The sequence below is a fragment of the Neofelis nebulosa genome, chromosome 10 (assembly GCF_028018385.1).
Source record: "Neofelis nebulosa isolate mNeoNeb1 chromosome 10, mNeoNeb1.pri, whole genome shotgun sequence".
Classification (NCBI taxonomy): domain Eukaryota; kingdom Metazoa; phylum Chordata; class Mammalia; order Carnivora; family Felidae; genus Neofelis; species Neofelis nebulosa.
In genome coordinates this window covers 43174422-43187018 of record NC_080791.1, presented here as the reverse complement: position 1 = coordinate 43187018, position 12597 = coordinate 43174422, and the positions used below count along the sequence as shown (strand labels likewise).

At 34.5% G+C, this 12597-nt stretch overlaps 1 long non-coding RNA gene across 4 annotated transcripts in view; it reads right to left on the bottom strand.

Annotated features, from left to right (window-relative positions):
- The window catches only part of LOC131487157 (uncharacterized), a 40414-nt gene that overhangs the window by 23551 nt on the left and 4266 nt on the right, over window positions 1–12597 (bottom strand). For all 4 annotated transcript variants that reach the window (XR_009249642.1, XR_009249641.1, XR_009249640.1 and 1 more), the window contains exon 2: window positions 70–174. This is a non-coding gene — a long non-coding RNA (uncharacterized LOC131487157). The remainder of the gene's footprint in view (window positions 1–69; window positions 175–12597) is intronic.

Here is a 12597-nt window from a genome sequence, read left to right as displayed (position 1 = left end):
AAAGATGCTCAACATAACTAGTCACAGGGGAAATGCAAATCAAAACCACAATGAGATATTATCTCATACCTGTTAGAATACCCATCATCAAAAAGACAAGATAACAAATGTAGAGGCACATGTAGGGGAGAAGGAACCTTTCACTGTTGATGAATTTGTAAACTGGTGCAGCCACTGTGGAAAACAAAATGGAGGATCCTCAATAATTTAAAAATAGAACTACCAAATGACCTAACAATTCCACTTCTAGGAATATATCCAAAAGAAAAACCACTCAAAAAGATATCTGCATCCCCATGTTCATAGCAGCATTATTTATAATAGCTAAGGCATGGAAACAACCTAAGTGTCCATTGACAGATGAATGGACAAAGAAGTTGTGGTATACTTAGGCAATGGAATTTTTTTTTTAATGATTATTTTTGAGAGACAGAAAGAATATGAGCAGGGGAAGAGCACAGAGAGAGAGAGGGAGACACAGAATCTGAAGCAGGCTCCAGGCTCCGAGCTGTCAGCATAGAGACCAATGTGGGGCTCAGACCCACAAATGGTGAGATTGTGACCTCAGCCAAAGTTGGATGCTTAACCAACTGAGCCACCCAGGCACCCCAGGCAATGGAATGTTATTCCACCAAAGAAAATGAGGAAGTCCTGCCACTTACAACATGCATGGACCTTGAGAATATTATGTTGAATGAAATTAATGAGAAAGGCAAATACTGTGTGATCTCATTTATAAGTGGAATCTAAAAACCCAACTCCTAGACAAAAGGATCAGATTTGTGGTTACCAGAGGCAGGGAGTGAAAGGAGGAGGAATTGAAGTAAGGTGGTCAAAAGGTATAAATTTCAGTCATAAGATAAATAAGCACTTTAGGAGTGCAATGTACAACGGGATGACTATAGCCAACACTGCTGTACAATATATAAAGAAGTAAAGAGAGAGAATGAGAGTTCTCATTCCAAAGAAAAACATTTTTTTTCTTTTTTTGCTTCCCCATTTTATTGTATCTATGTGAGATGATGGATGCTACATAAACTTAGCACTGTAATTTCATGAAACATGTTAGTCAAATCATTATGCCATCTACATTAAACTTATCATAGAGTGATATAGGTCCATTATATCTCAATAAAACTCATAATAGAGTGATCTATGTCAATTATATCTCAATAAAAGTTGTAGCAAAGGATAAAAAGTTATATAAATCTGTTTCAATATTTTTCAAAACATTGTTTTGTGCTAACCAATTTTTTAATATTTGTTTTTTGAGAGAGAGCAAGCATGCATGAGCAAGCAGGGGAGGGGTAGAGAGAAAGGAGACACAGAATTTGAAGCAGGCTCCAGGCTGTGAGCTCTCAGCACAGAGCTGGACACAGGGCTTGAACTCACGAACTGTGAGATCATGACCTGAGCCAAAGTTGGATAATGAGCCACTCAGGCGCTCCTGTGCTAACCAATTCTCAAACACGATGTACATGATGTATTCTTCTGATTGTTAAATAAAAATGTGTTTCTGTAAAAATAAAAAGACTACCTTTTGAGTAAAGCAAGTTCTTATCCAGTCTTGCTGGGGTCCCGGTAAACCCCATGCTCAGAGACCATGTATTTGATGACATGGTTTTTGTGTATAGGACAGATAAGAATTTTCTGGATATCTTGTACCGAGTAGGAATCAAGATTTTTGAGTAGAGAAGCAGGAAAAAAAAATCACTGTTGGTCCAAGAGGAATAAAAATGTACTCTGAACTTTCTTACTTGGATTCTGTAAACTTAAGCCTGTAATTTATTGTGTGTTATGTAAATATAGTAAGTGTTAACATAGTAATTAGTCATAATATTGCCAATATATGAAAGGGAGAAAATGCTATTTTACCTGTAATACTTTTGGGGAAATAGAGACTCATGTATAAGTCTCAACTTTCAATTAATCTTTCAGGTTACTTTCAAATCCATTCCATTAAAATTATGTGTATGCTAATTGAGATATAATTTCTAATGTCTATAGAGGAAGAAAGAGGATGTTGGTTGAGTGTAGTTTCTGGTTAAGTGACTGTGTCTGAAGTTTAGGAAAACAATGACTTCTTTATCTTTTTTTAATCAAATTATTGAAATATAATCAACATATGATAAACTGTGTATCTTTAAACTGTGCAATTTGGTAAGTTCTGACCTATGTATACACGTCTAAAACTGCCACCCCGATCATAATAATGAACAACCATACCCAAGAGTTTCCACCTGCCACTTTTAAATCTTCCCAACTGTCCAGACTGCTCTTTTCTAGGCAACCACTGATCTGCTTTTTGTCGCTAGAGATGAGCTTGCGTTTTCTTTCTAGAATCGTGTATGAATGCATTGCATAGTAGACATTTCTTTTTGCCTAGTTCTTTTCATTCAGCATTTATTTTGAAATTCATCTTTGTTGTTACGTGCATAATTTTTATTGCAGAATACTACTTCAGTAGATGTAACATAGTATAACCATTTATTTGTTAATGAAAATATTGTTTTCAGCTTGAATGATCTGTAAGGATAAAATGGGTGAACTTCAGGTCTCTGCTTGCTGACAGCATCCAATTAGAGCAAACCTCTTTTTCCTTAGATTCTAATTCGAATCCATTAGCCAAAGCTCAAATCCTATAACAGGTACTTTTTAATGTTCTGTTCCTGAGATTCCCTCATGGCTCCCCTTGGAATATGTTTTCCCTCATTGAAAGGAGTTATAAACGCAACTTGTTCAACTACAAGTGTGTTCCTGGTGGTCTGTGGCTAAAGTTCCTTTCTAGGGTCTTTTCTATGTCCTCTAAGTTGCCTAATTTATTGGCAGAAAGTTGTTCATATTATTTTGTTACTATTTAATATCTGTACAATCTATGCTGCTGTCACTGAGTTTACCAAGTTTATTGATCTTCTCCAAGATCAATAGGTTTGTTGATTTTCTTGTTTTTCTTTTCTATATCATTGGCATCTGCTAATATTATTTCTGTGCTTCTGTTTACCTTGGGTTTAATTTTCTTTTTTTTTTTATTCTTAAATTGAAATCTGAAGTCCTGGGTTTGAGACCTTTTCTTTTTTTCTAACTGCAGAGGATTTTAGTGCTAGACATTTCTCCCTCAAGTACTGTTTTACAGGCATCCCGCAGATTTTGGTTATGTTGTGTTTTCATTTTAATTGAGCTTCAAACACTTTTCAATTTCACTTTATATTTCTTTTTTGAATTATAAGCTGTTTAGGAATGTTACTTAGTTTCCAAATAATTGGAGATTTTCCAAATCTTTGATATTTATTTCTAATTCAATTCCAGTACGCTCAGAAAATCTACTTTGTGGAGATTTTCATCATTTCAAAGTTGGTTAGATTAGTTTTATGGCTTAGAACATGAACTACCTTGTTAAAGGTACACAACTGAAAAGAATGCATAAGCTGCTGTGGTGTGTTTCCCAAATGTTAATTAGCTCAAGTTGGTTGATAGTGTTGCTTCATCTTCTATACATATATTTTTAAATATACTTAATATGAAATGGTTCTCAAACTTTAGCATGACCAGAATATACCCAGAGGATTTGTTAAACACAGATTGCTTAGTTTCTAATTCAGTAGTTCCAGGTTTGGCCTGATGATTTGCACTTCGAATAAGTTGCCAAAGTGTTAGTCTGGTGACCTCACGTTGAGAACTCTTTCTCAGTACTCTACCACATTTTCTTCTGTCTGCTTAGAGAAGGAATGAGCAGAATCTTGTTAAGTGTGAAAATTATAAAACTAACTTTCAGTTTTGTGGGGTTTTTTTTTGTGGGTTTATTGTTTTGGTGGGAGGAGATGTAGCTAAAGGAAGAATAACCTACATGAATGTTGGGTAGGCAAAGAATGGACCACATGATTATTTGTTGACATGTTTTTGGTTATCTAGTATTTGAAACCCTCATCTATGTTCATGGAACGTTCCACTCTGATTATTCATGGTTGCAGAATTATTGTTAACTAGAGAAGCAATAAAGTCTAGATATTTATTTTCCCTGACGGTGAAAGCTAGGGCACAGACACATGATCTAAGTGTTTTCGTGGTGGTGGTAAGGATGGTCTCCTCAACAAAGTGTTACACAGCAGTAGGGTTAGTGTGATCTGATGTTCTGCTGCTACAGCCACACTATCTCTGCCTTATTGCTACTATGACATAATTTTTGCCAACACTGGATGCCTTGATTTCTGCCCACTTTATTTATTTATTTTTAATTATTTAAATTCAAGTTAGTTAGCATACAGTGTAGTATTGGTTTCAGGAGTAGAACCCAGTGAATCATCATTTACATACAACACCCAGTGCTCATCCCAGCAAGTGCCCTCCTTCATGTTCAGCACCCATTTAGGCCATCCCCCTGCCTACCTCCAGCAACCCTCGGTTTGTTCTCTGTATTTAAAAGTCTCCTTTGGTTTACTGCCCTCTCTCATTTTATCTTTTTCTTCCTTCCCTCCCCCTATGTTCATCTGTTGTTTCTTAAATTCCACATATGAGTGAAGTCATATGATATTTGTCTTTCTCTGACTTATTTTGCTTAGCATAATACACTCTAATTCCATCCACATTGTTGCAAGTGGCAAGATTTCATTCTTTTTGATTGCCGAGTAGTATTCCATTGCATCTATATACTGCATCTTCTTTGCTCATTCATCAGTAGGTGGACATTTGGGCTCTTTCCATAATTTGGTTATTGTTGATAGCACTGTTATAAACATTGTGGTATATATGCCCCTTCAAATCAGTATTTTTGTGTCCTTTGGTTAAATACCTAGTAGTGCAAGTGCTGGGTCATAGGGAAGTTCTATTTTTAATTTTTTGAAGAACCTCCATACTGTTTTCCAGAGTGGCTGCACCAGTTTGCATCCCCACCAAGAGTGCAAAAGAGATCCTCTTCACATCCTCGCCAACATCTGTTGTTTCCTGAGTTGTTATTGTTAGCCATTCTGACAGGTGTGAGGTAGTATGTCATTGTGGTTTTGGTTTATATTTCCCTGATGATAAGTCATGTTGAGCATCTTTTCATGGGTCTGTTAGCCATCTGGATGTCTTCTTTGGAAAAGTGTCTATTCATGTCTTCTGCCCATTTCCTCACTGGATTATTTGTTTGGGGGAGGAGTTGAGTTTGATAAATTCTTTATAGATTTTAGATACTAACCCTTTTTTAAAGATTTTATTTATTAATTTTGAGAGAGGCTGAGGCATACATGAGAGTCAGGGAGGGCGAGAGAGAGAGAGAGAGAGAGAGGGAGAAGATCCCAAGCAGGCTCCACACTGTCAACACAGAGCCCAATGTGGGGCTTGAACTCATGAACCATGAAATCATGACCTGAGCTGAAATCAAGAGTTGGGAAGTTAACCTCCTGAGCCACTCGGGTGGCCCTGGATACTAACCCTTTATCCAAAATGTTATTTGCAAATATCTCCTTCCATTCCATCAGTTGCCTTTTAATTTTGTTGATTTGTTCATTTGTCACACAGAAGCTTTTTATCTTGGTGAGGTCCCAATAGTTCGTTTTTGCTTTTATTTCCCTTGCCTCCAAAGACATGTCTGGTAAGCGGTTTCTGTGACTGAGATCAAGGAGATTGCTCCCTGTTTTTTCCTGTAGGATTTTGATGGTTTCCTGTCTCACATTAAGGTCTTTCATCCATTTTGAACTTATTTTTGTGTGTGGTGTAAGAAAGTGGTCTAGTTTCATTCTTCTGCATGTCACTGTCCAGTTTTCCCAGCACCATTTGCTGAAGAGACCATCTTTTTTCCACTGGACACTCTTTCCTAATTTGTTGAAGATCAGTTGGCCATACATTTGTGGGTCTGGTCACTTTAAATAATTTTTTTATTTTCTAATATCGCCAGAGATTGTGAGCTACTATTGCTTTTCTGCTAAAGTTAGTCAGTCAGTGCATATAGCTTGCAAAACAAAACCTGATCAATACCGAAGACATGGGCTGGTAATGATGTAGGTTACAGATGATCTGGTTCAGTTTTATTGCTTGTTTTCTGATTGGTCTTTTAAGTTCCTTGTCTTGCATAACTGTTCTGGCTATGATTTCCAACTCTGTTCAATAAAAATGACAAGAGTGGTCATCCTTGTCTTATTCCTGAGCTTACAAGAAAAGTTTTCAGCTTTTCACCATTGAGTGTGACGTTGGCTGTAGGCTTGTCATATATGGCCTTTATTATGTTGACGTACATTCCCTCTACAGTTGCTTTGTTGAGAGTTTTTATCAAAAATAGAAATTGAAATTATTTTTAAGTAGGCTTCATTCCCAGTGTAGAGCACAACCCCAAGATCAAGACCTGAGCTGAGACCAAGAGTTGAACACTCACTTGGCTGAGCCACCCAGGGGCCCTGTGTTTTGTCAAATGATTTTTCTGCATTTATTAAGACTGACCATATGATTTTTATCCTTCATTTAGTTAATGTGGAGTATCATCTTGACTGATTTGCAGATATTGGACCATTCTTACATCCCTGGAATATGTCCCACCGCATCATGATGAATGATCCTTTTAGTGTGTTGTTGAATTTGGTTTGCTAATGTTTTGTTGAGGATTCTTACATATATATTCATCAGGAATATTGGCCTGTAGTTTCTCTGGGTTTTGTTTTTGTTTGGTTTGGTTTTTGGTTTTTGTTTTTGGTTTTTTTTTTGTAGTGCCTTTGTCTGGTTTTCATATTAGGGTAATAAGTGGGCTCAGAATGAATTTGAAAGTATTCCATCTCTTTTATTTTTTGAATCGAGTGGAAAGGATAGGTAGTAATTCTTTTTTAAATGTTTGGTAGAATTTACCTATGAAACCACCTGGGTCTGGGCTTTTTGTTTGTTGGTAGGTTCTTATTTTCGTTTTTTACCAATTCAGTTTTATTGGTAGTAATCAGTCTGTTCAAGTTTTCTATTCCTGATTCAGTCTTGGAAGATAGTATTTTTCTAGAAATGGATCCTTTTCTTCTAGGTTGTCCAATTTGTTGGCAAGTAATTTTTCATAGTAGTCTTCCATAATCCTTTGTATTTGTTATGTTGATTGTAACCTCTTTTTCATTTCTGATTTTCAGTCCTATTTTTCTTGATGATTCTGGCTAAATATTTATCAATTTTGTTATCTTTACAAAGAACTAGCCCTTAGTTTCATTGAACTTTTCTATTTTTTTGAAGTTTCTATTTCATTTATTCTGTTCTGATACTAATAACTTCCCTCTAATGACTTTGGGCTCTGTTATCTTTCTAGTTCCTTTAAGGTGTAAGTTTAGATGGGTTTATTTGAGATTTTTGTTTCTTGAAGTAGGCCTGTATAGCTATAAAATTACTTCATAAAACTACTTTTGTTGTGTCCCAAAGATTTTATACTATAGTGTTTCCATTTTTGTCACCAGGCATTTTTTTTTTTTTTCCTCTCTTCTTTAATTTCTTCATTGACCCATTGGTTGTTTGGTAGTATGTTGTTTAGCCTTGACATGTTCATGTTTCTTCCCATTCTTTTCTTGTAATTGATTTCTAGTTTCATACTATTGTGGTTGGAATAGATGATTGATAGGATTTCAGTTTTCTTAAATTTATTAATACTTGTTTTGTGCCCTAACATATGATCTATCCTAGAGAATGTTCCATGTGAACATTGAAAAGAACACTTGAAAAGATTGTATGTACTCTGCTGTTTTTGGGTGGAATGTTCTGAATATATTTGTTAAGTCTAATGTGTCATTCAAAGACATTGTTTCCTTATTTTCTGTCTGGATGATGTATCCATATTGATGTAAGTGGGTGTTAAAGTCCCTACTATTATTATATTACTGTCAATTTTTCCCTTTATGTCTGTTAGTATTTGCTTTATAGGTTGAGTTGCTCTGATGTTCAGGGCATAGATACTTACAATTGTTATATCCTCTTGTTGGAATTACCACTTTATCATTATGTAATTCCCCTCTTTGTCTCTTGTTACAGCCTTTGTTTTAAAGTCTATTTTGTCTTACATAAGTATTGCTACCCTGGCATTTTTCTGCTTCCGTTTGCATGAAGTATCTTTTTCCATCCCTTCACTTTCAGTCTGTATATAGCTCTAGATCTGAATTGCAACTTGTAGGTAGCATATAGATAGGTTATTTTATTTTCTTTATTTAATTTTTTTTAATTTTAATTTTTAAATTAAATTAAATTTTTAGTTTTTATTTTATTTTATTATTTTTATGTTTATTTTCATTTTATTCCATTCAGTTACCTTATGTTTTTTGATTGGAGCACTGGGTCCATTTACATTTAAAATAATTATTGAACATTTAAAATAATTAGCTATGTACTTACTTCCATTTTGTTGTTTTCTCATTGTTTTTTTAGTTCTTTTCTGTTCCTTTCTTCTCTTGCTCTCTTTCTCTTCTTATGCTTGCATTTTTTTCTCTTTTGTATGTGTGTTTCTGTATCTATTATAAATTTTGGGTTTGTGGTTGCCATGAGGTTCATATATAACATCATCTGTATATAGGATCCTGTCTATATTAAGTTGATGGTCACTTAAATTTGAACACATTCTAAAAGCAGTACATTTCTACATCTCCCTCCCCTCTGCCTTTTATTTATATGATATCATATTTTACATTTTTTAATTTTGTGTATCCCTTACCTAAATTGTGTAGATAAAATTGGTAACACTACTTTCGTGTTTAAATAAACATTCATATTAGCTTTATAAGTGATTGATCTACTTCTGTGTTTGTTTCTGCTAGTGTAATATTTTTCTTTTCATAATTTTCTTCCATGTGTAGCCTTTTATTTTGCACTTTAACATTTTTCTTTCTTTCTTTCTTTCTTTCTTTCTTTCTTTCTTTCTTTCTTTCTTTCTTTCTTTCTTTCTTTTATTGTTTATTTTTGAGAGAGCGTGAGAGACAGCTTGAGCAGGGGAAGAACAGAGAGAGGGAGACACAGAATCCAAAGCAAGCTCCAGGTTCTGACCTGTCAACACAGAGCCCAACATGGGATTGAACTCATGAGCCATGAGATCATGACCTGAGCTAAAGTCAGATGCTTAACCAACTGAGCCACCCAGGTTCCCCTGCACTTTAACATTTCTTGTAAGGCCCATTTAGTAGTAATGAATTTAACTTCTGTTTATCTGGAAAACTTTCTCTCTCCTTTAATGCTGAATGATAACCTCGCTGGGCAGGGTATTCTTGGTTCTAGAATTTTTTCTTTTAGCACATTGCAGGTCAGAAGGGAGTAGCATAATATATTCAAAGTTTATGCTGAAATTTCAACTGATAGCTTTATGGGGTTTTCCTTGTACATCACTATTTGCTTTTCTTTTGCTGCTTTTAGGACTTTCTCTTTATTTTTAATTTTTCCATTATAATTATTATGCCTCTTGGTAGGGACCTTCTTGGGTTCATCTTATTCAGGGACTTCTCTGCTTCTTGGACTTGATTATTCCTTTCTGAGATTAGGGAAGTTTTCAGATATTTTTTCTTATTTCTGACAATATTTTCTTTTTAGTTGAAATATTATGTTCATGTTTTAATGTAATTACTTATATATTTAGGATTAATTACCCACTATTTATACTTATTTTAAAATTTATTATTAAATATAATTGATATACAATGTTATATTAGTTTCAGGTAGACAACATAGTGATAAGTGTAGTCCCCATCTGTTACCACACAACATTATTACAATATTATTAACTGTATTCCTTATGCTGTGCTTTTCATCCCTGTGACTTACCTATGACTGAAATTTTATACGTGTTAATCCCCTTCACCTATTTTACCCATCTCCCTCAGCCACATCCCTCTGGCAACCCCAAGTTTGTTCTCTGTATTTAAGAGTCTGTTTGGGGGTTTTTTGTCTCTCTTTTTTTTTTTTTTTTTTTTTTTAAGATTTCACATATAAGTGAAATCATATAGTATTTGTTTTTCTCTGACTTATTTTCACTTAGCATATTATCTTCTAGGTCCATTCATATAGTCATGAATGACAGGACCTCGTTCATTTTATGGCTGAGTAGCATTCATTGTACATATATACCATATCTTCTTTATCCACTCGTCTATCAGTGGACACATTTGTCTCCCTATCTTGGCTGTTGTAAATAATGCTGCAATAAACATAAAGATGCATATATATGTTCAAATTAGTGTTTGCACTTTTTTTTTTTTTTTTTTTTTTTTGGACAAGTACTCAGTAGTGGAATTACTGGATTGGATGGTATTTCTGTTTTTAACTTTTTGAGGAAACTGTGATGTTTTCCATAGTAGTTACACCAATTTACATTCCCACCTACAGTACATGAGGGCTCTCTTTTCTCCACATCCTCATTAACACTTGTTATTTGTCCTCTTTTTGATACTAGGCAATACTAGGCGTTCTGTCAGTTGTGAGGTGATATCTCATTGTGGATTTGATTTGCGTTTCCCTGATGATTAGTGACGTAAAGCATCTTTTTATGTGTCTGCTGGCCATTTGTATATCAACTTCGGGAAAATGTCTAGTCAGGTACTCTGACCATTTTTTAATCAGATTTTTTTTTTTTTGGTTGAGCTCCCTAAGTTCTTTAGATATTTTTTATTTTAACCCCGTGTTAAACCTATCATTTGTGAGTATCTTCTCCCATTCAGTTGGTTTCCTTTTTGTTTTGTTGATGGTGGTTTCCTTTGCTGTTCAGATGGTCTCTATTTTGGTGTAGTCCCAATAGTTTATTTTTGCTTTTGTTTCCATTGCCTGAGGAAACATATCCAGAAAAATGTTGTAAGGGTGATATTCAAAGCATTACTGCCTCCATTTCTTTTTAGGAGTATTATGGCTTCAGGTCTCCCTTTTAGGTCTCTGTTTTAAGTTTATTTTTGTGTATGATGCAAGAAGGTGGTCTAGTTTTATTCTTTGATATGTAGCTGTCCATTTTTTCCAGCACTATTTGCTAAAAATATGGCCTTTTCCCCATTGTATATTCTTGCCTCCTTTGTGCAGGTTGACTATATAAGTGTGGAATTATTTCTGGGCTTTCTATCCTGTACCATTAATCTATGCATCTATATTTGTGCCAGTACCATACTGTTTGGATTATTATAGCTTTGTAGTACAGTTGAAATTTGGGATTGTGATACTTTCAACTTTGTTCTTTCACGAGATTGCTTTGTTATTTAGTTTTTTTGTGGTTCTATACAAATTTTAGAATTATTCTAATCTGGTAAAAATGATTTGCTATTGGTATTTTTGATAGAGATCACATTGAATCTGTAGATTGCTTTGGATAATATTGCATTTTTAACAATATTTATTCTTCCAATCCATGGTATATCTTTCTTTTGTTTGTGCTGTCTTGAATTTCTTTCATCAATACCTTACAGTTTTTAGAGGACAGGTTTTTCAGCTTCTTGGCTAAATTTATTCCTAGGTAATTTATTATCGTTGGTACAATTTTAAGTGGGATTGTTTTCTTATCTCTTTTACTTTGTTATCAACCTTTAGAAACAACAGGTTTTCTGTATATTGTATCATGTAAACTTACTGAATTCATTTGTCAGTTCTAATAGGTTTTTGGTGGAACTTTAGGGTTTCCTATATAGTATGTCATCTACAAATAGTAAAATTTTACTTCTTCCTTATCCATTTGGAGCACTTTTATTTCTTTTTATTGTTTTACTGCTGTGACCAGGACTTTCAGAATTATGGTGAATGAAAGTTGTGAGAGTGGACATCCTTGTCTTATTCCTGATCTTAGAGGAAAAGTTTTTAGTTTTTCACCATTGAGTATAACATTAACTGTAGGTTTTTCATATGTGGCCTTTATCATGTTGAGGTGTGTTCCCTCTAAAACCACTTTATTGAGTGTTTTTATCATAAACGGGTGTTGTATTTTGTCCCATGCTTTTTCTGCACCTATTGAGATGATCATGTGGGTTTTATCCTTTCTTTTGTTAATGTGATGCATCACATTTGACTGATTTGATGATGAATTACCCTTGCCTCCCTGGAATAAAGCCCACTTGATCATGGTAAATGATAACTTTAATGTATTCTTGAATTCAGTTTGCTAATATTTTGTTGAGGATTTTTGCCTCTGTGTTTATCAGAGATATTTGCCTGTAATTTTCTCTTGTGTAGTGCCTTTGTCCTGTTTTGGTATCAAGGTAATGCCAGCCTCATAGAATGAATAAGGAAGTTTTCCTTTTTATATTTTGTGGAATGTTTTAAGAAGAATAGATATTAACTCTTCTTTAAATGTTTGGTAGAATTCATCTGTGCAGACATCTGGTCCTGGACTTTTGTTTGTTGGGTTTTTGGTTTTGGTTTTTTGATTATTGGTTCAATTTTGCTACTAGTAACTGGTCTGTTAAAATTTTCTACTTCTTCCTGATTCATTGTTAGAAGCTAGCTATTTATCCAGCTGTTATTTCTTCAAATAAGTTTTCTCCCACCTTCTCTCTCTTCTCCTTCTGGAACCCATATAATGTAAATGTTATTTACATATGTTATTATTGATTTTGCTGCAGAGGTCCTAATCCTCATTTTAAAATTCTTTTTCTTTTTTGATGTTCAGCTTAAGTGTCTTCCAGATCGCTGATCCATTCTGCATCCTTTTAATCTGCTGTG